The sequence below is a fragment of the Lepeophtheirus salmonis genome, chromosome 6, assembly GCF_016086655.4.
Source record: "Lepeophtheirus salmonis chromosome 6, UVic_Lsal_1.4, whole genome shotgun sequence".
Taxonomy (NCBI): domain Eukaryota; kingdom Metazoa; phylum Arthropoda; class Copepoda; order Siphonostomatoida; family Caligidae; genus Lepeophtheirus; species Lepeophtheirus salmonis.
Window position 1 is genome coordinate 18,776,478 of NC_052136.2, and position 22,408 is coordinate 18,798,885.

The following is a 22,408-nucleotide window of genomic DNA, read 5'->3' on the forward strand; positions in this document are numbered from 1 at the left end:
AAAATATTCAAAATATACATCACGAATATTAAAAATACTCGTTATGGTATTTGGATGGAAGTTTGATACCCTTCAGCTATATTGAATTATTTTTCAACGAAAGTTCTTTTCTTAATTCATATACAGTTACTTATTATCCGTTGTTCAACTATGTGTACATTTGTCTTTAACACTCAACAAAACAGTAATTTCTATTACTTTAGACACTTACAATAAAATTTAGGAGGGAGATTTATTTCTTTTCATTTGGAGGTAAGTAAACTGGTTCTAATCGTTTGAGTATTATCCCCTTCTTCTCTTCTCTTATTTCGTTGGGTACATTCTTTTACATTTTGTATAAATTTTTCTATAAAATGATAAATAAGTATGATATTTTTATGTATCACTTGAGATCCCTCCTTCTTATAAAAATAACCTCCTCACTTTAAAGAAACTTTTGATATTCAACAATTTGTTTTTCTATAATAAATTTAAAATGAAAACTTTTGAAATTCAACAATATAACTTTCAAATTGAAACTTCTGAATCCTTTTAAAAAATTTCAAATAGGAATATATAGTTCAAAAACGCCCATTGAAGACTGAAACTTTACAAAGATAACTTTTTTATAAAAATACAACAAAAGATCGAATTAACAAGTCACACTAAAAATTCAACACCCCAGTTCACACGCTAAAATAAAAATTTAAAAGAAGTTAACCTTATTATTACCTTTGACCTTTTATACGACCTTAAAACTGAACTTTATAAATTAAAATATTATATAATTATTACTTAAAGCATAAAAGGCTTAAATAGTCCAGACATTCGCGAGTTTCTTCTTCTAATATTGAAGGTAGATTTTAAAAAAAAACGCATTCATGGCGAAAGAGTAATTTTCGGTTTCAATGCCAAACTGCTTCAAAAAGGCAATCTGGCAACCGTGTTAAGGGGCGTCCACAGTTAGAAAAAATGAAGCTTTTGCCAAAAAAAAAATATCTCTGTTTTCTCATTAAAAATGTTTCCCAGAGGTGGTGAAATTTTTATTCAAATACTACTTGAAGTGAGAATGAGCCGCACTTAGAGATAAAGCAGGCTATAATGCAGCCCACGGGCTACGGGTTGGATATCCTTGCTCTATCATTACTCCTTCTCATCAATTTCATGAATCTGTTTCCTCTTCTCACAGTTCAGATCTACGTAAATAATAAACAATTTTGCTGGATCCCTAAAGTCCCTTATCCAATGATCACTTACTCCAGGTGTGTCCACAGGGTTATATTTTGGAAGGGAGTTGGTTGTTCGAATTTTGTATACAAAATTTCAGATCCTTCAAAAAAAAAAATCCCCTTCACCATAATTTTTCCTTCCAAATTCATTGATGCAATGCCCCTGTACTCTCATATGCTTTAATTTCACCTCTGGATTGAAACCTGAAACCATATGACATCACTAAATATCCATATTTAAAGTGGGAATGAAATATTTGGGGTGCATTTTAGAGCGAATAAATTTACTGAGAATGAAATTACTAGGTAATAAAAGAAAAGCAGTAAAGTTCCAATTCCAAAAGCCTTCCAAAAATTATCCTCAACTATTTTGCCTGTGTATCAAATATTGGTTTACAACACTATTTTTTTTTAAATACATATATTTTAATGAAGGTGTCTAAACATTAAGGAAAAATAATACTGACCATTACCAATGTGTTTTCCCACTCTCTCCTGGGATGGAGCAACGCCGAGTAATCCTTTGCTAGTATCATATAAAATATCGGAGCAAATATCTAATACGATGCAGGTGTTAATTAAGATTAAGTTTTTGATAAGGTTTAAAATAGTCCGGATTTATTCAATCGACTGTGTAGTTGTACCACTTTTTTACTTAAAATGGGGTTTCTCATCAAGAGTAGTTCAACTTTTTTTATAAATAAAACACAAATGGTTAAAGATTTTGCCAAATTTAGTTTTTCAGTACAAATTATAAGTATATACATTTATGTTTAAAATTCGATTTCTCTATTGTGAGCACCACGGACAAGTTTACAGAAGTCCAATCGCTGAACCCAATTTATACTACTAATTCCAATAAATTGACAAATATTGCAACAATGTTGTGTTTGATATTTTCTCTGAGCTCTTTTAACGTTGCTGGCTTATAGGCGTAGACCAATAACTTCACGTACTACCAAATAAGATCATATAAAGGCGTTAAATCGTACGATTGAGGCGGCCAATCAACTAATATTTCTCGAAATAACACGCTCACCAAATTTGCTCTGCAATAAATTGATGGGAATGTTTACTGTGTTACAAGTAGCACCGTTTTGTTGAAACATACATTTGCATAGTCCATACCTTTCAATTGGAGCCATAAAAAATATGTTCCATTTACATTAATGGGGCAATTATTATTATCAACGAAAAAATATGGCCAATGATCTCTCCAGGATGATTTCCACACCAAAAATATTTTTTTTTGGGATGAAATTGCGTCTAGTGAAGTACTTGTGGATTGTTGCTTGGTCAATAACGCATATTTGGATTATTAATAAAGCTATGAAGTGAAAAATGAGCTCAATCAATGAAAATGATTTTGCGGTTGAATGATTGAACAGTAGTTTTGATAATAAATTTGAATAATTTGCAATATCTGATCATGTGTATATTGCTGCATGATAAGATTGATAAAAATGAAGTATCTAAATGTCAATGGAAGAAAAGAAATATGGTGTCGGTTTTTCACTAATGTTAAAAAAATTAAAGTGTCCCTAATGAAACCCCCTTTACAATGATTATTTCACGAGATATATCATTTTCTTTTTTTTTAAATATAACTTTTTATAAAAAAATGTGTATTGAAAAGAAGGTTCCGTGATATAATAAAAATAACTTCCGCAATCAATGAGTATACAACAGAAGGATAGAACAATAAGTTCAATAAATACCATTCTATAGCACCAGATCTACTGTACAACCTCATCGGTGGATTTAATACATAGAGATAATAGAGCAACAGTACATTTACCCCCTCAACAATGGCATTACCCCTAATCATTTAAACCCCGAGCCATCTACCACTCAAACCCTTGACCTGCAATCCTTTTTTATTTTTGAAAAGTACAGTTAGTCAATGATAGAGGGCCAAAGTTATAAATGAATGTTATGGCTCTTTGGAGCATTTGTTTGGCAATTCAACTTTCAAGTTCGAATTGGAAAGTAATTATGACTTCTAAATATCATCAAAATTTAATACTAAAATAAAAACGTTTTTCAATTTGAAATCGATATCCTGATTGTTTCATCATAGGCATGAGCTTAAATAAATTTTCTGCTGAATCCCATCACAAAAATTGAGTTTTAGTATTTAGTCATTTAATTCAATTTATTAGAAGATATTATCTGATAACTTCTTAAATACGATGAAATAGAGTCATGAATATTAAAAATAAATATTTAAGTAGTCTAATTATATATAATTTTTAGTATACTTATCATTTAAAAATTACAAAAGTCAAAATCATCCCAAATCTTCTCAAGTATTATCAACGACATATTCGTAATGGAAGGTTTCAAAATGCTGACATTGATCCATATCATTCATATCTCATATTTGATGAGATATATCAAAACTTTATATTACGATTATTAAAAGAATCAGATAATGTAAAGAGCCCCTAAGAAGTGTTGAGGACTAGGAAACTTCTTTTACTCTTCGTAGCAGGAGTTGGACCGAAGATTTACCAGATCTCAAACGAAACAATAAATAACTATAATTATAAAATTTAAATAAATAGCAGTGACAAGTGATGACTTCAAGAGAAGCCCGATACATCACTAATCAGTAAATTAAAGTAATTACGTTTAAAAGTTTTAAAAGATTGAATGTTTAGTTTTATGTTTGCTATTTATTGTAATATAGGTGAAATGCATGCTGGGAGAGGGGGGGCTGGTAGATGGCTCAGTGAGTGAAATGTTGGGGGTTACTTTTTTTGTGTAAATGACGGGGGTAGTTGTCCGGAGGGGTAAGAAGACTAGAACTAGTTTAAATAAATAGTGTTGACAAGTGAATGCGTTAATTGAAGTCCAATAAATAACTAATACCTACGTCATTAAGTTAAATTAATTATTAGGTTTATATGGTTGTTAAAAGATTGAATATTTGATCGCCTGGTTACTATTTATTGTTATAGGAGGTAGTTGGCTCAAGGAGTTAAATGTTAGAGTGTAAAAAGGGAGGGGTATTTGCTTGGGTGTAGTCGTTCAGGGGGTAGGAGTCCAAGAACTAGATAAAACACAAATTGTTGATGCTGAGGAATAGCAAGGGAAATTTTCTGACGTCGTAACGGCAGACGAGGGATAAATTATATATAGTTTACCAAAACAATTGAACATATATTATATATTTCCCCCTATAATTAAGTTCCAACAATTTTATAGTAATATAATAGCCGTTGCAAAAATACAGTTTTTATGACAAATAATGAGACCTTTCAATATATTAATGATAATGTCTTGGATTCATCACCTGAATTAAACCATATGTTCACACTAATAAAACATATTTCAAAATTTTATGTAGCCATAAAATGATATCATTTAGGAAAGCATGAAAGTGAGAGGATTCAAGGGACCAAGTTCAGGGCATACATTTAAAAATAAATAATTATGATTTTATAATAAATATCTGAAATGAGATTTTCGGAAAATTTTAGGACTCAAGTATTAATATTCTAATAAAAAAAACTAAAATAATTCATTTGTACAATAATATTATTTATCATTAGTCATTTCATACATGAGACATACATCATTAAATGTATCAAACATGGAATGGCTCTTTGGGTATATAACATCCATTGCTGTCTTAGTTTCTAACAATAAGCTAGGTAACGATTTTAATTCATTCTTAGAAATAAGTACAACCATAAGATTTATCAAATATTGAGGCATTAATATATCACAGGCGTAGACGTACTTCTTACAAGCCAAAAGAATTTTTTCATGCAAAATTTGTATTTGTATTATAGTAAGTTCTAATATAAAAATTCATACAGGATATCAAATCTAATAGCATCAATTTCGGGTCTCTACAAAATATAAAAGGAAAAACTGTTGTAATAACGTAGCATTTGATGGCAATATATGAAAACTACATAATGAAAGGGATGAAAATACTTCAACACTTCTTTAAATAACAGGCAAGCTTTCGCATTGACTTCTTCCAAAATCCAAATTTATTTTATTTGATAATATTTAAACAAATCAACCTCATAGGATAAAATTAAATACTTTTAAATATTTTAAGTTCTATCATAATTTTACCTTGTTACAGCTCGTGCATTTAATTCCATCCACTAAATTTTGCCATTCGGGACAGCATGGACTATTTAATTTCAACTTTTCAAGATTCAATGGATCTTCAGTACATTTTCCGCAGTTACAATCAAAAAATATTTATTTTTTAGCAACATTTGCCTCTTAAACCGTGGCTTAGTGGTATCTATATAACCTACTCTTCCATCCTCGAAATTAGGAATCTCAAACAGAGCTTTAACAACTAATGTACGACCAATAAACATATAGAGTGCATTTGTTCTACATGAGTGATCTATGGAAGAAAAATGATAAAAATGTTCTGAAGTTTAACAACTTTCCATTTAGTATAGAAGCGGAATTTATTGATATTTTTGTAAATATATCAGGTACTTCAGATTCATTCGTTTCCAATACTCCACCAAGCTTATTTCTAATCATTGTTAAACACACAAAAAACATTTTGTTAAGCTCTGGATCCATCAGAACATTTTCCTTGTGAGACATTAGGTGAACAAATCTTCTTGAACACCCTTTGGGCAAAGAAACTAAATTTTTCGAAATTTAGTGAAATTATATTTTTTGCACTTAAGTAAATATTTGTTAAAATTTTCAGTTTTCTTAAAGCAAAGTTATTTGAGGCTGTTTTGAATCTAACATTTTCAAGAAATTTACATTCGTGTTTATGAGTTTCCATCCAAGAAGATTTTTGACATTGTCTTCCATAATAATATATTACACAACATCTCGAAATTTTTGCTTGTACACTTGAAAATGTTCGATGTTCCTCTTTAAAGGCAAATGAGAAGGGATAAAAATTCAAGATTTCGTCCCCTTTTTATACACCATGATCCTAAGTCCTTCGATCTTCTTTTTATTGGATCAAATAATATTAATGTTCTATACTATTCTATAAAGAGCTATTAATTATTACAAATAATTAAATTATTATTTAGTAGGCTTGCTGCTTTGTGGATATTCTCTATTTCTTGAATAATTGTAACCAAAGATGTGAAAAAGCAATTATAAAAGAGGAAGGGTTTTTGCAGTTGTTACTAGTTATGTTAAAAACGTTGTAGAGGACGTGCTAAACTAACTCAGATTAAGAAGAATAAATTTTTATGTAATGAAAATAATAAATAATATTTATTTTAGTCACGGATATTCGTTTATATTTTCGAAGTGGTACTTTCAATCCATTTTTAGACTTAATGATAATAAGCTATAACTATCATCCATCACCTGATAAAATTTCACGAAGCTAGCACTAACCAAATTTGAGAAATGTTAATATATTTGTTATTTTTTTTACTATCATAGCAATAGTAATTTTTATAGGTCCAATTAATTATAATATTTGGGAGATTACTTTTTCTTTGTAAATATATTATGTAGTTTAATGTATGTGCTTCAAATTATGTTAATTAATTATTATTAGTATACAAAGGAAGGCATTGATCATTTAGTCCCTCAACAGATTTGTCAACCAATGAAAAGGACAAATTTGAAACAATTTACATAATTGAAAAACATTAAATCCCTTCACAAAAGCTGAAGCTTGTCTCTGAGAAAACAATCACTATAAATGAGTTTAGAACAAAACATGGACAATTATTGTATTTGGAAAATCTTAAAAAGACTTATTTTAAAGAAAATGGTTAGAAATCCCAGATCCTTGTCAAATTTGTCTAAAATAATTAGGATGACAATGGAGTGTTTTGCAATGTAGGCATAGTTATTGTGTGGAATATATTCGAACATTGATTGATGAATATTCCTCTGTAAATCGTCGATCCCTGCAGTGCCTCATGTGTAGAAGTATGAATTTTCATGCGAAAATATCATATGTCAATACAGTAAAGGAGGAATCCTCCGAATTTAATGATATCGATGAAAAAGCTTTTGGATATATTAGGGGTAGCTTATCCACAAAGATCGAATCCATTGTTAATACCCTTTTTGTCACTCAAAAGAATGATTTGGATACCAAGACTCATTTTTCGTCCTGCCCAGGAGCTACAAGCAATTGGCCGTGGTCATCGTATTGGACAAACTAAAACAACCGTTGTTCATCGCTTCCTCATACGCAGTACTGTTGAGGAACGGATGCATACAATATTAAGTTCCTATCAACGGAATGAAGCTAAGCAGGGAAGCCATTCTACAGAGGAAAATTTGATTACCATAAAGGATCTTAAAAATATTTTTAATGATGATTGTGAGGATGTAAACTAATCAATTAGTTATTATTAATTGAGTACAATTTTTTTATCAGTATTATTTATAAAATTAAAATTAAATCATTTTTATTTTTAAGGTATTATTTGATTTCCAAGAATAAATCAAATGAATTATAAATAATTCTATTGACGAATAATCGGTTATATTTTCGAAGTTGTAATTTTGTGTAAATATTTATGCTGTTTTTTAATTTTAAATATATTTCATAATAAGGAGTTAAATCCTCTTTGCTGATGAAATTGGATTCATGTTTACTAAGTCTATTTCTCTATTTTAGGAATAGGAGGTCCTAAATAAGGAGTAATGTATGTATGATCCTGAGATTGTGGAGATCTCTTTTAACCTGAAATTTGAAATAAAAAAAGTTGCTTGAGATTTCCTTAATTATTAAATTTTCTTAGCATCAGTATTGTTCTCCCGAATGAAAATTGGTTGTTGGAGTTTTTGGTGAGCCTTGGAACTTTAGGTTTTAGATGTTTAAACAATGTTGGAATGGCTTGAGAGTTGGAATTCCTTATTTCTTCAAAATGTTTAGAGCTTAATCGAGAATTATACTATGGTTTCCAAAGATTTCATTTCATTTTTAGGACCCATTGCCTTCCGAGGAATTTGTCCCTTGGAAATGAAAAAAAGTGTCATCCCCTAGCTCAAGAACGATTCCTGTAATCCACGGCGCAAAACAAGAGGGCATATTTAAGGTATTTCAACAAAATACAGGGTGTCCACGATAAATTGGAACTACTTTAAACTTCATCCAGATCCATAATGCGGATATTCGGGGTTAAACCATACTAATATAAAAGGTTGCGTGAACAATACACTATAACTTTCACCACAATTGTTTTGACAACAAACAATAGACATCATGGAACAAGCAAGGAGAGACGCCATCCTCGAATTGGCTCGCGCGGGACACAAGTCCTCTGCTATCTACAAGCTTCTTAACTACCCCAAGACCACGGTGTACCGGATCTTCAATGCCTGGAAGGTTGAGGGGAAGGTCTGCCGCAAGGCCCACAGCAGGAGAAATGACCGAATTCGCACTCCCCGCTTCCTTGAAGGCCTCCGGAAGTCCATCAAGGCTTCGCCAGGGACTTCCTTGTCCAGGTTAGCCAAGAACCGTGGAGTGAGCAAGCAGCTGGTCTCCAAGGCTGTGAATGAGGACCTCGGGTACAGGTAATACCGAATTGCCAAAAAACTCATCCTCACGGCATCCATGAAGGCCGCCAGGCTCACCAACGGTAAGCGTCTCCTCAATGACCTGAAGAGCCATGGAGGAAAAATCATCTTCTTATTCGACGAGAAGAACTGAAGTGTCGGCAGAAGCTACAACGTCCAGAATGATAGGTGGCTTGCCAAGGAGAGAGAAGAGGTCCCTGCGATCTTCACCACAAAGTTCCCGGCCTCCGTGATACCCTGGGTGTCATTTGCAGCACTGGTGAGGTGATGCCTCCTTTCTTCTTCAATCCCAAGGAAAGGGTTAACGCGATAAGGTACACCGAAGTCATGGGGAGTTCGTCATTCCCAGGATGAAGGATACGGCCGCTGGGAGGGAGTTAATATTCCAACAAGACTCAGCGCCTGCACACATCGCCATGTGGACCACTAACCTCTTCAACTCCCACGACATCACTTTCTGGGATCGCAACACCTGGCCTTCCAACTCACCCGACCTCAATCCGTGTAATTACAACTGTTAGGGAAGTTGGAGAGGGAGGTGTGCAAGGTCAGCCACAAGAGCATCGCGGCCCTGAAGGGCTCCATTACGAGGGATTGGAATGCTGTCGATTCCGCGGAAGTCATCAGGGCATGCAAATCCTTTAGGGGCAGGATGGAGAAGATGGTGGCTGTTGAGGGAGGACATGTTGAATAAATTTATTGTTTAATATCATTTCTAACTTTTTCATATTAACAAATACACTTCAAATTCCATTTTTATCAAGCAGGTTGAATTTTAAGATAGTTCCAATTTATCGTGGACACCCTGTATAGATCGCTTTTGTAGAGTTCTTCACCTAAAATATAGTATTAAATTTTGAATGTTTTTGGCCGTGACTCAAACACATGAGGAAGTCACCCATCGTCAAAGCAGATAGCCCGGTGACGTAACTCTACTTAAAGGGCTCTGCTTTATCTGGGAGTGTGCTCCCTACATGAATTTATTTTTTTATTTACGAAAACTGTCATCAATATATTTTTTATTCTCAATAAGCCATCACGAGATCAATGGAGTCCAAAAGTAAATCAGTGCTGTCAAAGATTTAGGAAGAACTTATGGGAAAGGATATCTTGCCTTAGACGAGACTACAAGTAGATCAGAACATTACTTATTTCCCAGTAGACCCGGAGCCTGAGGACTCGGACTTGACCAAAACACTGAAAAGGTGAACTCAAATACAGCTCTGAATATTGGATCATATGGATCTTTACTATTTTATTTAATTATTTTTACTATTTAGAATGAGTAATTAATAATTATTTATGGAATATGAAGATGATTTATAGTGAAGATACAAAATAATTAATGAGAATTGTGAGTATAGGTAGATACGAATATCTTATTATAAATATATCCCAATATTGGGCTTCTTATATTGATTGTACTATGTAGGTTTTATTGATGGTTACCTAGACAAAAATGTGTAGCGGCCTCATTCATCATTACAAATTGAAGTTATGCGTACAAATTTATTTATAAGAAAGGTTTCATCCATAATATTGAGACTGAATTGAAGTAATCTATTGTTTTCAATCACCAAAATTAAGAAATAAAGTTTTTACTTCAGAGATATGAGCTTTGGTATTTTTTGAAGTAATTAGGACAGAGCGTTGTTATTAGGCTTAGACCATGAGCGAGAAAAGTCATTGGCAAATGTTAACTATAAAGTTCTGTCCATTTTTTAGCTTTATTTTGTCATTAAAATTAACATATTTAGGCTTATCCGATTTAGATCAAATATGTGCTGTTTTATTTGATAACTTTTGTCCATTTGAAGGTAATTTCTTTTTCAAAAACTCGAGGATCCCCATTATTTTATTGATATTTTCGATGATTGGCCTGCCTGCCAGAGCGATCCTTTTGAATTCGATACTGTATTGCGTCTATAAACAACCCAACTTTTTTTTTGGGGGGGCCACCTGCTCCACCTTTCACCTCGTTTGTAGTGATACTGATGAATGTTTCGAATTAAGCCTTTTTTGATGCAATGCATTAAACGGGAGATATAGCTCACTATAGACATCTAGCGAAAAATACTCAGAACTTTTTACTTTACGTAATATAATACGCTACACCATTGATCATGAAAACTTTTAGTTTCTCACCCCAGAAATCGGTGCCTAAAACGTTGTTGAGACTTTTCACTTCAATACATAACCTTTTTCTATCATCAGTCTTCTTAACATCTTCAAAATTTATTAAATAAGGGCAGCCTATCAGCATTGCGGTCATGGGTCGTAGTTTCGTCTAATACAAGAAGATAATCATTTCCCATATGTTTTTTCTTCATCTTTGACGACAATACCTAATTCTTGGGCTCCTTTGACTTTGTAACGACGTAGTGAGAAGAAATGGCTTGGCCAGAATAAAGCTCCATTAATTTTATAAAATTTAGATGACTATCAGTATGGAGTGGGACGTTGCAGGAGACATAGATCTTGTTCATATCCGATATAAAATTTATATATAACAATTGTGTAATAGTTATATTTATTTGATCGTGTTCATGTATAATATTTCATTTAAAACAATTCATAAGAAAAATAAGTAATATTGGCATTGTAGGTACAAAGAGTCTTAGAATAAATACATTTTAAAAAATTAAGCCACCAATTATATACGCATTATATTTTATACAAATGGAAATATTTTTTTATTTTATCTTAATATAAGGAAGACTACAATCAATATAATATTTAACTTTTATTTTTAAATTAAACATAATTTTAATTTAATTTTTAATCAAATTTCCGTAGTATGACTCACAATTATATGTACATTTAAACAAATCGGGTTGTCTTTTTTTTTGGGTCTTGAGGATAACGATGGAATTATTTTTTGACCTCCTTGATAATATTGAATTCGATTTTTTGCACTAACAATTTTATTATTAAGAAGGTAATATGATTTAAATATTTAGAGGACATGGCAGTTAAATATTGTAATATCAAGGATCCGTATCGTCGACTCTTCCCATCTTTATTGAGAGCTTTACTATTTTAGTATACAAATGATTCAGGACTGGAGCCTTTTCCTCAAATTTGATAAGTCATTCAAACTTATTAAAAACGGAATACGATAAGTAATTAATATGGTAACTATTCTTGGCTATACAGCAATGGTTGGGAAGTCGTTGAACTAAGACTAAAGGCTTAGGATCGACTTTCAAGTAATTTTTTGTCAATGTTTTTAATAGATACAGAGTGGATTTTGTGTTTACTTTCTTTTCAATCCTCTTAGGGCTTCTCACAGCTTATGAAATCAAACATCATGACAACTAAACAGCTCTTCTCCAACACATTCTTCAAATTGTCAGGGTTAATCTTCGGTTTCTTTTTTTAGCATACCCGTGGATTGCATTATCTTTGTCTCTCGTAGTGGTGTAACTAAAAAGACCATATATTTTTTTCTTATCTCTAACTTAGATTCATCTAATGTAATTTAAAAGAAGTCAACGTTTCGGAGAGGATTATCTATTATTCTTTAGAATAAACCAGAAAAATAAACTATTAATTAAAGCCATATTTCATAGTATCTTAATCGTAATTATGCTCTAAATTTTTTTTATTTTAAACTAAAAATACATAGCAAAAATCATCTATGAGGGGTATTTATATTCTAAATTGTTTGAACGAGATTACACGAGTCCTGAACATAATTAGCATAGATAGTTTTTCTTTAATTTTTATTTCAAACATCTTGTCTTCTCTTTCCTTTAAAGTAGTAACCAAGGTATATATAATCACGTATGAGTTATGTATATAAATATACATTAGAGCAGTGTTTCTCAAACTTTTTCAGTTAGGGCACCTTAAAAAAGTGCTTTAAAGGCTGTAAGATACTGTAATATATGATCTTAAATTACATTGCATTGCCTTAATGAAAATGTTAAATTTAAACAAGGCAGTAATGAACAGTGAATGAGAGGAACTGTAAATAATAATAAATTTAACCATAAAAAAACATGTTTACAATGGGCTTTAAAAAACTTGGTTGACTTCTCAAGTGATAAAACAACACAAAAACCCCACCTCAAAACTAGGAGAACTCAAATGAAGTGCATTCATCTCCCAGTGACTTATGTCCATTTCTTGTGAGCCTCTTCTTTTCAGAAAACTATTCATGATGATATTGCTTGTTCCTTGCTCTTTTTGAAATCAAATGTATTTTCGCGGTTAAAGGATAAAACAATAGTATTTGCACTACAGTCACAGTGACCCAGGTGGGTTATGGAGTTTGGACATGCTACGTTATTGGCTATGGGTACTTGAAATAGATTTGTACTGTTAATTATATGTATTTATTTATCTCATATGAATTGTATCCTTTGATATTTAAAACGAATGTATTTCTGTTTTTATTCAAATACATTTCTATATAGAATGTCAGATTTTTTAAAGATTAGATGTCAAACTACGTTTTTGTTTCTCCTTGCTTAAATATTATTGATTTAAGATCACTATTGGTCGTTTTAAATATTAAACCCAATATCTTACCATTCTTTCTTAGCTTTACATGTCTCTACAAGAAATTTGAAGTATGATAGGAAGAATTATGTTAATTCGTTCCATATTTAAAACGACCGATACTGATCTTAATTCAATCATATCTAAGCAAGAGAGAAAGTAGAAGAAACAAAACCACGAAATCTCTTTCATTCAAACTGTATAATGGGGTGAAGGAGGAATAAATAAAATGATTAAGTACTTTTTGTGAAAATAGTTAGTGTAATAAATAATTTTGAATGAACAATATGGAATGAACAAAAACATAGTAAGTGTTGCTACAGGAGGACTTTAATTTTACATGTTCTATGCTATTACCTAGATTGGGCATATTATTGTTGTGTTGAACACAAATAATAAAATAACAATATACATATTCTATAAATTCGCCATGCCTCTTTACTATAATGGGAGTTTCATTTTTTATAATAATGTGAGCTCGACCTACAACCATATCGCTTGCATTTCCAATAAGTCTTCTGAGATGTTTTATAACCTACTCAAAAGATGTGGTTGCAGTCAGCCACAAGTTTTAGACCGCCTCTTCTCGTTTTTATAAGGCATACCATATATCTTACTCCACTTGTAAATATGAACTAACCAAATTGTTCGGTTATCATTAATAATGTATTTGTAAAGTACGCCACTTGAGGGTGGTTTCTGTACCACATAAGTCTAACTTATAGTCAATAACAATACATAGCAAATAATTAACTACCTTAAATTGAAGTAATTTACACTGTTATAATTTTACTATACCAATTAAATAATTGGCTAGACAGTGGAAGAAGATCCCCAAATAGCTGAATCCATTACTACTGAAAATATAAAAGTAAAGAGAAACCATGTTTTGATTGCAAATTTCAAAAAAATCTTAATGCCATCAGACGTAAACGTCAGTTATACAATAAGCAAGTCAAAATACTCCAAAAATTCATCTGAAGATGATGACGAAAATGAAGAAACTTTAATAATAATAGTTGATGAATGAAAAGATAATAACTATACCTACATATGTATTAATTTTGCAAATGTTCAGCAATGAAAATGAAAACAAGGTTTATTACAATTTTAATAGAAGTATCCATATTATTCTTAAGAAGCACGTCCTGATCTTACGCAAGCCCCCTGTCGTTCGTGTGACACCTTGGCTTCCACGGAGATCTTCTCTTCCTAAAAGAGACACAGGCTGCTTGAGCGACAAGAAGAGGCCCGAGGATTTACTGGACTACTACTTCTTAATATTTTCAAGAAGCCCTGCTTCAGCTATAAAACGTAGAAGTTGTAAAACCGGATCTGTTGTAGAGGACCTAAGGATAAGTCGGAGTGATTGATCGGATCACTGATGGCGATCTGATGGTTCATTAAGAAGGTCATGATCCGATCCCTGGTATCAGATCTATTTTGCTCTTTATTGGTAGGGTTCCTTCCCGAAAAGTCTCCCATCGGGAGCTTCAGCGGGATATGATAAATTAAGACTTCATCGAATGATAATTTATTAAACTACTTGTTGATAAAATTTCTTCTTCTTTTCTCTCATCAGAAGTATAACGGTTTTTAAAGAAGTTGGTTCGAACTCTAAATAAAAAACTACAACATTCATGTTTGATATGTTGTTCAATTTTAAAATAGTATATTAAAATCGAATGAAATGCTCCCATTTTCATCTAATGAATGCAAAATTGCATTACAATTTATTTCAATTGGGGGAAGTCATTTTAAATCTTAAATTATACATTTATACTATAATACATGTATGAGAGCGAAACTTCTACAGGGCGAAACTTCCTAGGGCAAAACTGCACGGGGCGTAACATCCAAGAACATTTTTCGTTATTTTAGAATTCGCTCTTGTGAAGCAATGGCCAATTCCCAACAGTTATTGCATAATAATTATATAGTTGGGAAGAATTGGCTATTTTGAGTCTTTTTCTGTTTCTTTTCGGATGAATGATTGCTTGACACAATAATGTTAACGATGTGTATATTGTATTTTAATAAAAATAGGAATATCAATTATCTTAATATATATTTCATATATGCTGTTTGGCTTAATAAATCATTGACATTTTTATCAAAATTTCCAAGAGACAATACAGAGACTGGACTGAATCGAATAAATAAGGACCAACACAACACTGCTTATTACTAAAGAAAATACAAAGGTTTCGTGATCATTAGTTCGAAACGTTGCGTAAGTATTGTGTTATATTTTATCTAATATGATTAGTGTAATCTCTTTTAAACATACTATGGACTTCTTAACATTTGTGAGTTTATCAATTTGTCTTAATTAATTTAATTATTATTACATAATTTAAAATTTTTTTATAGCAAAATGCATCTTGACTTATAATTCAAGAGGATTTTTATTTATATACATCAAATCAATCACTTTTAAGACAATAAGGGGAACACCGAAGAGGTCATCGACGGATATCCTGGTTCGATGAGTTTAACAACTATAGGATAGGAAGTCAAATCTGATATTACCATGTGTCGGTCCTGAGGTGCAACAGTGGAGGAAGACCTTGAAAATTGAGGAAACCCCAAATTAGGACTCTTATTCTGTTCTAGTAAGGTGTATCAACGATGCCTTCTCTCCAGTTGATTCAATTTTCTTGCATCTGTTTAGGATTCCTCTTACGCTCTTAATATAGTTCTCAAAATGTTCGTCGTAAACGAGGATATCATCGACTACTTTATGGCTATGTCACACCAACCTTTGTATGAATATTCCGTAGAAATAAATCCAATAGGAGCTCCCTTTAAGTCATATCTACCATAGGAGTTATAAAAGATGTTAATTTCTGGCTTTTCTCCTCTGGAAGCATCTACCAATAACCATGGATTACTAGTGTAAATTTTGTCATAGATGGCGTCTCTAGAACTATTCAAGATAGTGTAGCTCTATTCGTAGGGAGGCTTGACTTGAACAAGTAGAGGATAAGATTGAATTCTCTGGAATAAATGAACTTATAAATCGATATGAAATTATAGATTACATCAGCACATATATTAAAACCAAAAAATCACCTGGGATGTCGGGTCTTCCTTTCGAGTTCTATAAAATATTTGTGTCAGTTCTTATCCCAATCCTATAGGAAACTTACAGGGAAATCTGTAATTCGGAATTGTTATCTCAAGCAGGTTTTTCTTTGTATTTGGATCTAGATTTACTCAAGACTATGTTGATAGCATAAGTGCCCAAGTAAGATATAAATTATCCAACACCTTCTCCTATTGAACTGAAGAAGGCCTTGAAAATTGTTACTCTAACACGATTTCTATATATAAAAAACACGGGATAAGTTATGAGAAGGATAATTCTCCGCTTTTAGTATCGCTAGAGGAATCGAAAATGATCGAAAAATTTCACAATGAAGAAAGGATTGAAGATCTTCAATTCATTTTTTTTAAATCTCTCGACTTAGCTGAAATGAATTCCTTCGTTTATTTGGTTGGCTATTGTTTACGTAAAACACTTCAGAGTCATTATAACTGTAATGAATGCAAGTCATTCTATATTGATGAAGAAAAGTCGACAAGTGATTGAACCAGCCTGATATTCTTACGAAATTATACGTCTTCAAATGGATTAGTTCTAAAATAATTTTGGAGCAATTTTCGAACGTGGAAATCATTTTTAGATCAATTATCAAAGATTTTTAAAAAAAGGACAAAAAATTGAAAAATCTATTACCGAAATGGCTATTAGAATGATAAAATCGTCTACAGAAATTCCTAAATGACATGACATAGTTCGTTTTCTTATTAGTCGCTATATTCGTATATTCATACATTTTCGAGAACAAGCCAAAATTATAAAAGAGAGTAAAAAAATTACATATAGTTTCAGTAGTCGTAGTAAGTTCATGAGAGAAACATCAAAATAAACATTTTTCTAAAAAAATATTGATTAATATTTTAATATAATCTTTTTCCTTATAAAATCAATTTTTTTGACATTATAAGTTTATAAAATCAATTTTTTTGGGATTCTTAAAGCTAAAGCATTATTCAGTTCATTATAGATTGAAAATGTTGGTATGTGTTGTCATTTTCTATAACTTCCTCTGAAATTTAATGAAAATTTAAGACTAGAATATAATATAAATTCCAGTTGCTCCTCTAACAGAAGAAATCAATAATTAAAATTAAATTTAGTACATAAAGGTTATAAAGCAACAGAAATTTAAAAATATTGTATATAATTGTATAATAAAAATCTAATGAAAATAGATAAACATAAGAAAAATATTTAATGAAAAAAATTCCTTCCCAATTTTTTTTTTTTTTTGGTCAATGATTAAAGAAAATAAAACATAAAATGTCGTCTAGTCTTATGTCTTACTAAAATATCTTGATAATGTAATTTAAAATTTTGTTTGTAAAATGATTGATTTTTTAAAAATAAATATATAATGTTATCATTAATTTTAAATTTAATGTATCTTCCAATATAATATTTTAATTTAAAAGCCTATTTGTCTTAACTCCATGGTATCCGTTGGTTCCTTCTAGTTCAACTCTTTTTCCGAAAATATCAGACTTAGACCTCTTTAGTATAAAAATATTATTATATTATATATTAACAGAATTATGGCCGAGATATGGTTTGGTGAGGTGTTTATATGACCTTCTAAGTTCCATTTTTTCTTTAATTTGCCCATACTTATTTAACGTACTACCATATATATACGTTATTGTTATACTTTAATTTATCAATTTACTAGTAAGCTATGGCCTTGGGTGTATTATCATTTTTGCACTTTAAGGGTAGAAATTGAAGAGATCTCAGTATTAGTTGATCTATTATATAGAAACATGTCATATTCTATCCTCCAAAATTATAGCATCATAGGCAGCTGATTTTTATAATAAACTTTAATCAATAGTACCATATATCTCATTTACTTCCTCTTCTCTTCTCGTGTCACTTGTATGCCCAAGTCTTTGACTGGCACTGTCAGTTTTGTTCCGTATGCTTCTTTTTAAATTAATTTCACATTCCTTTTTCAATCAATACGGATACATCTCATGACTAGTAATTAAAATCCTGTGAATTTTTTAGACAGGTTGTTTTTTTGGAATTGGTGATCTGAAGAAAGAATTTCCTTTTTCTTAGCACATGTCATGTTTATTCTTTCTAAGTAGCGAACAACCTTCTTAAATAAATTTAATTATATTCAAAACCTGATTAAATTTTGTGTGTGCTCATAAAAGACGAATATAATCTTGAAAACTTTTCATTATCTGTAAAAAATAATCAAAGAATATGGCTTTGAAACAAGTTTTGAAAATACTTATTAACATAAATTTATAACATAAATTTCTAAATTGGATATAGTAAACTTTTCAACTGAAAAATATAAATATCCTTTATCACAATTTGACTTACTTTGGAATACTTCTAAATGTAATATAATTAGCAATAAACAATAAACTGTAACAATACATGTATTGTATCATGATCAAAGTTGTTGAAAATATTATTATAAAAGATGGACCTTCTTTTGGATGCCAAAGCTTCCTTAATATATGTTTATATTTGCCAAAGCTGTCATCACTAATCATAATCAGAGATGCAAAAAAACTATAATAAAAATGTTTTTTGCAGTTATTACCTGAATCAGGGAGAGTGCTCCCTGCCAGAATATATCTTTTTATTTACCAAAGCTATCATCATTTTTTTTAAATTCTCTTTTAAAGCTTCAAATGCTCAAATCAAGGGGGTTCAGGTTTGGCGAAGACAGAGACTAAACCTCTTTCGACCAAAACGTATCTGGCCCCAGCTTCTTGCAAAGATACTGCTGAACGGCATTTGATGTAAGGGCAGTAGCTCCATTTTGCATCCATATCAAACCCCCACAACCATAGGTTTTCATTGTCTTAGGTAACATCCCATGGTCTCGAGGAAGCTTGCGTACCCTTGTTGAAGGGTTTGCTTCAATTGAGGCTTTCACTTCAGTAATTTTTGAAGGTGTTCTTATTGTGCGAGACTACAGCCATGATCCGATTTTCTATTTTTTCACACATCTGCTCCATGGTCAAATATCTCAATAAGAAGGCGAAATTAAAAGAAACTTATTTTCTACGCAACATTAATTAAGGTTGCATGCAACCTCTCGCAAAATTTTAACTTTCTGCGACTGCCCAATAACAAAGTTACAGGGCGCCAAATTCTTGCACCAGCTACTCGTCCCCCACCCGACATATATAATATGTTGAAGAAAATCCACACAAAAATTGAGAAGCATCCCGGCCAATCAATGTATGCGATAGCTCACAGCATTGACAAAGTGTTTCGGTCAACTGTTCATCATGCCATCAATAAAAAATCGCTGTACCCCAGCAATGCACCTAGCAAGGGACATCTTCTAGCCCTGCCAAACAGGGAGAAAATGTTGACCGAACCAAGGCTTTGAGCAAGCTAAAACAGAATCCAACAAACTCTACTTCCTAGATCTCTGGACGTCCCTTTGCCAACGTTTTTGACATGCTGGATATTGCGAATGGTCATCACATTGACTCCAACGGTGGCAGTAATGTCTTTAGGGGCTACAAGTGCATCAAGCAAGTCGGATTCATGAACTCATTTGCCTCCTGTATACTTATTTGGTGGACGATTCAAAACAAGAACTGCATCAAAACAAAGCTTATTTACGACGCAATCAAAATAAATCACACATCATCTTAAACACTGTACATCGATCTTCAAATCTATTAAATTACCGATTTCTTATTTTTTAAATTAATTTATTCATAATTATTAAATGATAATTGTATCTTTAATAATAATAGAATGAGTTTCTTTCTTTAATCCAATTAGCATCAAAAGTTTGTTTGACTCCTTTACTCGTGGAGAAACCAAATATTTTTGATGTATGCAATTGATGTTCGAATCGTTATAATGGACAAACGCTGTAGTAAATATAGGAGGCCCAGCAGTATATAATACATCAGGTGCATATTTTCTATACGTTTTGTATCTGACAAAGTCTAACATAAATTTCAAAAATTGAGATCCTTTGGGGAATCCAAAGAAGGAACAATTTAGATTCTTAAAAATTCCATCTGTATAAGCTACGAAGCTCTTACTAAATATATCTATTGGAAAATGGTTTTAGGGCTATGGTATCGATATCAGTATAAATGCCTCCAAAGCTAAAAACAATTTCACATCGCAGTATATCGGAGAGTACTCCTTTTCTTCTTTTTTTCCTTGCATCATCAATAAGCTCTGGAACGTTCGGCTGAAGATGTTGTACGTTCTTTGTTCTGAGTCTGGAGAAATCAAAAGTATAGAAAAAATATAAATTTAAAAATTAGTGATGTAAATTGTGTGATTTTTTAGCTGCTCCGCTTTTTTCGAATTGGTAATTTGAATAATGAATTTTATTTTCCCCAGCTGTTGTTATTATTAATATTTAATTCCTGAGTGGTGAAATTATTTTCTTAATACATTTAAATAATATTAAAAACCTAATTGAACATCTTGTGTGCTCATAAAAGACGTAGAGTAACCTTAAGGATTTGTTACAGAGTTAATATTGTAAGTCCTTGTTGGACTCCGAGTAGAGTTGGGCATTGACGTCGGATTAATTCTCGCCAATGCCCTTCTTTATTTCCTTGTCCCCTCCTCCCTTGTCACAGCTGATTGTAGCTGATCTAATGAAACGTCATAACAGCTAAGCTGCTCTCCTTCAAAACATTCTTCAAATTGTCAGGATTACAATGTTAATTGTCGGTTTCTTTTGTTTTGATATGCCCAAAATACACATAATTTTCATTACTATTTATAATAAACCTTTCACGGTTAATGAAGGAAATCAATGTTGCATTTTGAAGGGAGTTCTGATCCAACCACAAATAAAAACTAAAATGTGGGTTCATTTCATACATCAATAATAAGTTTTGTATATATTTTTGTGGAATCTAAACAATGAAAGAGATGGTGTCTATTTTGATTTGTACATACATAAGATATATAAAATAGGAATTCACTTACTTCAGACCATACCCAAACCATGTGGATTGTTGGAGGTATGTTATAGGTTTCTCTGGATATTTTGCTATATCTTTAATCGGTAGTTCATGTTTTAGAGAGCCTTTGATGAGTATATTTCGTAGCTGGCTAATATTTTTCAATTTTATATTCATATCCATGGGATGGATTGCTGGCGGAATGGAGCTGTGATTAAGGTAATTGAATTGATATAGTTATTGCGATGTCGAAAGCAAAATACATACAGATGCAAGTTGCGGAACCATAATAATACAACTTCAATAGTTATAAACACAGCGAGGACTATAAAAATCCCTTTCAAGTATATGACCCTCTCTCGGGGTTTCATTGTCAAATGAAAATTATTTTACCTTATTTTAGAAAAATACTTTTTCAATAGTGAGTCAATTAAAGAGTTTGAAAAATCAAAACGTTTGACGCTTCTACCTACTCTTACTTCTTGTATTTAAACAATTCATTTGTGTGGTATTATGATTAGCTATACAATCGAATAGGGACAATCCGAATCCATTTGGCGCCCTATGCAAGATAAGAGGCAAAAATATGTATATTCAATATTATACTCTCAGATTTATTGTATTTTGCGAAACAATAAAAACCTCTCATAATATAATAAATCATTTAATAAATGTAATATCAATAGCCAATGCAAAATATCAAGTCAAACTATGTACAAAACGAAAATTGTAGACAAATATTACAACTGCACGAATATACGACTATGTAGACCATCAAAATACACTTATTATTTTCATACTAAGAAATGTAGCTTTCAACTGGTCGGAGCAGTGCATTCAGGTCGGGGCATAGCCGAAAGTATAGACAAGTAAGTAATTTTGTCCTCTCATACAGCAAGTACTCCTCACCCCAAAGTGAAAGTCTATCATCAATGTATCCAACAATAATAATAATTAAAAAAAAAAAAAAATACAGAACTCAACTGTCTGGAGAAGTTCACACAGAAGTTCACACTATAGACAAACTAATACCACTTTAGGTATATGGGAAATGAGCTCACAGGAGGAATTGAATACCTTTTGAAAGAATCAGCTAGCCATTAACAACCAAATAGAGGCCTCTCCAAAGAAAATCATCCAGAAATAAAAACAATGACAATTAA

At 31.7% G+C, this 22,408-nt stretch overlaps 2 long non-coding RNA genes and 1 pseudogene across 2 annotated transcripts; 1 reads left to right on the forward strand and 2 right to left on the reverse strand.

Moving 5' to 3' along the window:
• Positions 1–4,733: 4,733 nt before the first annotated feature.
• On the reverse strand, positions 4,734–7,291 carry LOC121119471 (uncharacterized; annotated as a pseudogene).
• A 2,317-nt stretch (positions 7,292–9,608) lies between these two features.
• On the forward strand, positions 9,609–16,396 carry LOC139905865 (uncharacterized). The gene is made up of 5 exons (XR_011780964.1): positions 9,609–9,919; positions 9,995–10,068; positions 15,348–15,453; positions 15,594–15,835; positions 15,895–16,396. It is a non-coding gene; the product is annotated as an uncharacterized lncRNA (long non-coding RNA).
• A 3,897-nt stretch (positions 16,397–20,293) lies between these two features.
• On the reverse strand, positions 20,294–21,408 carry LOC121120120 (uncharacterized). The gene is made up of 3 exons (XR_005864909.2): positions 21,271–21,408; positions 21,070–21,197; positions 20,294–20,546 (listed from the first exon to the last, which is right to left on the reverse strand). It is a non-coding gene; the product is annotated as an uncharacterized lncRNA (long non-coding RNA).
• Between the last annotated feature and the right edge of the window lie 1,000 nt (positions 21,409–22,408).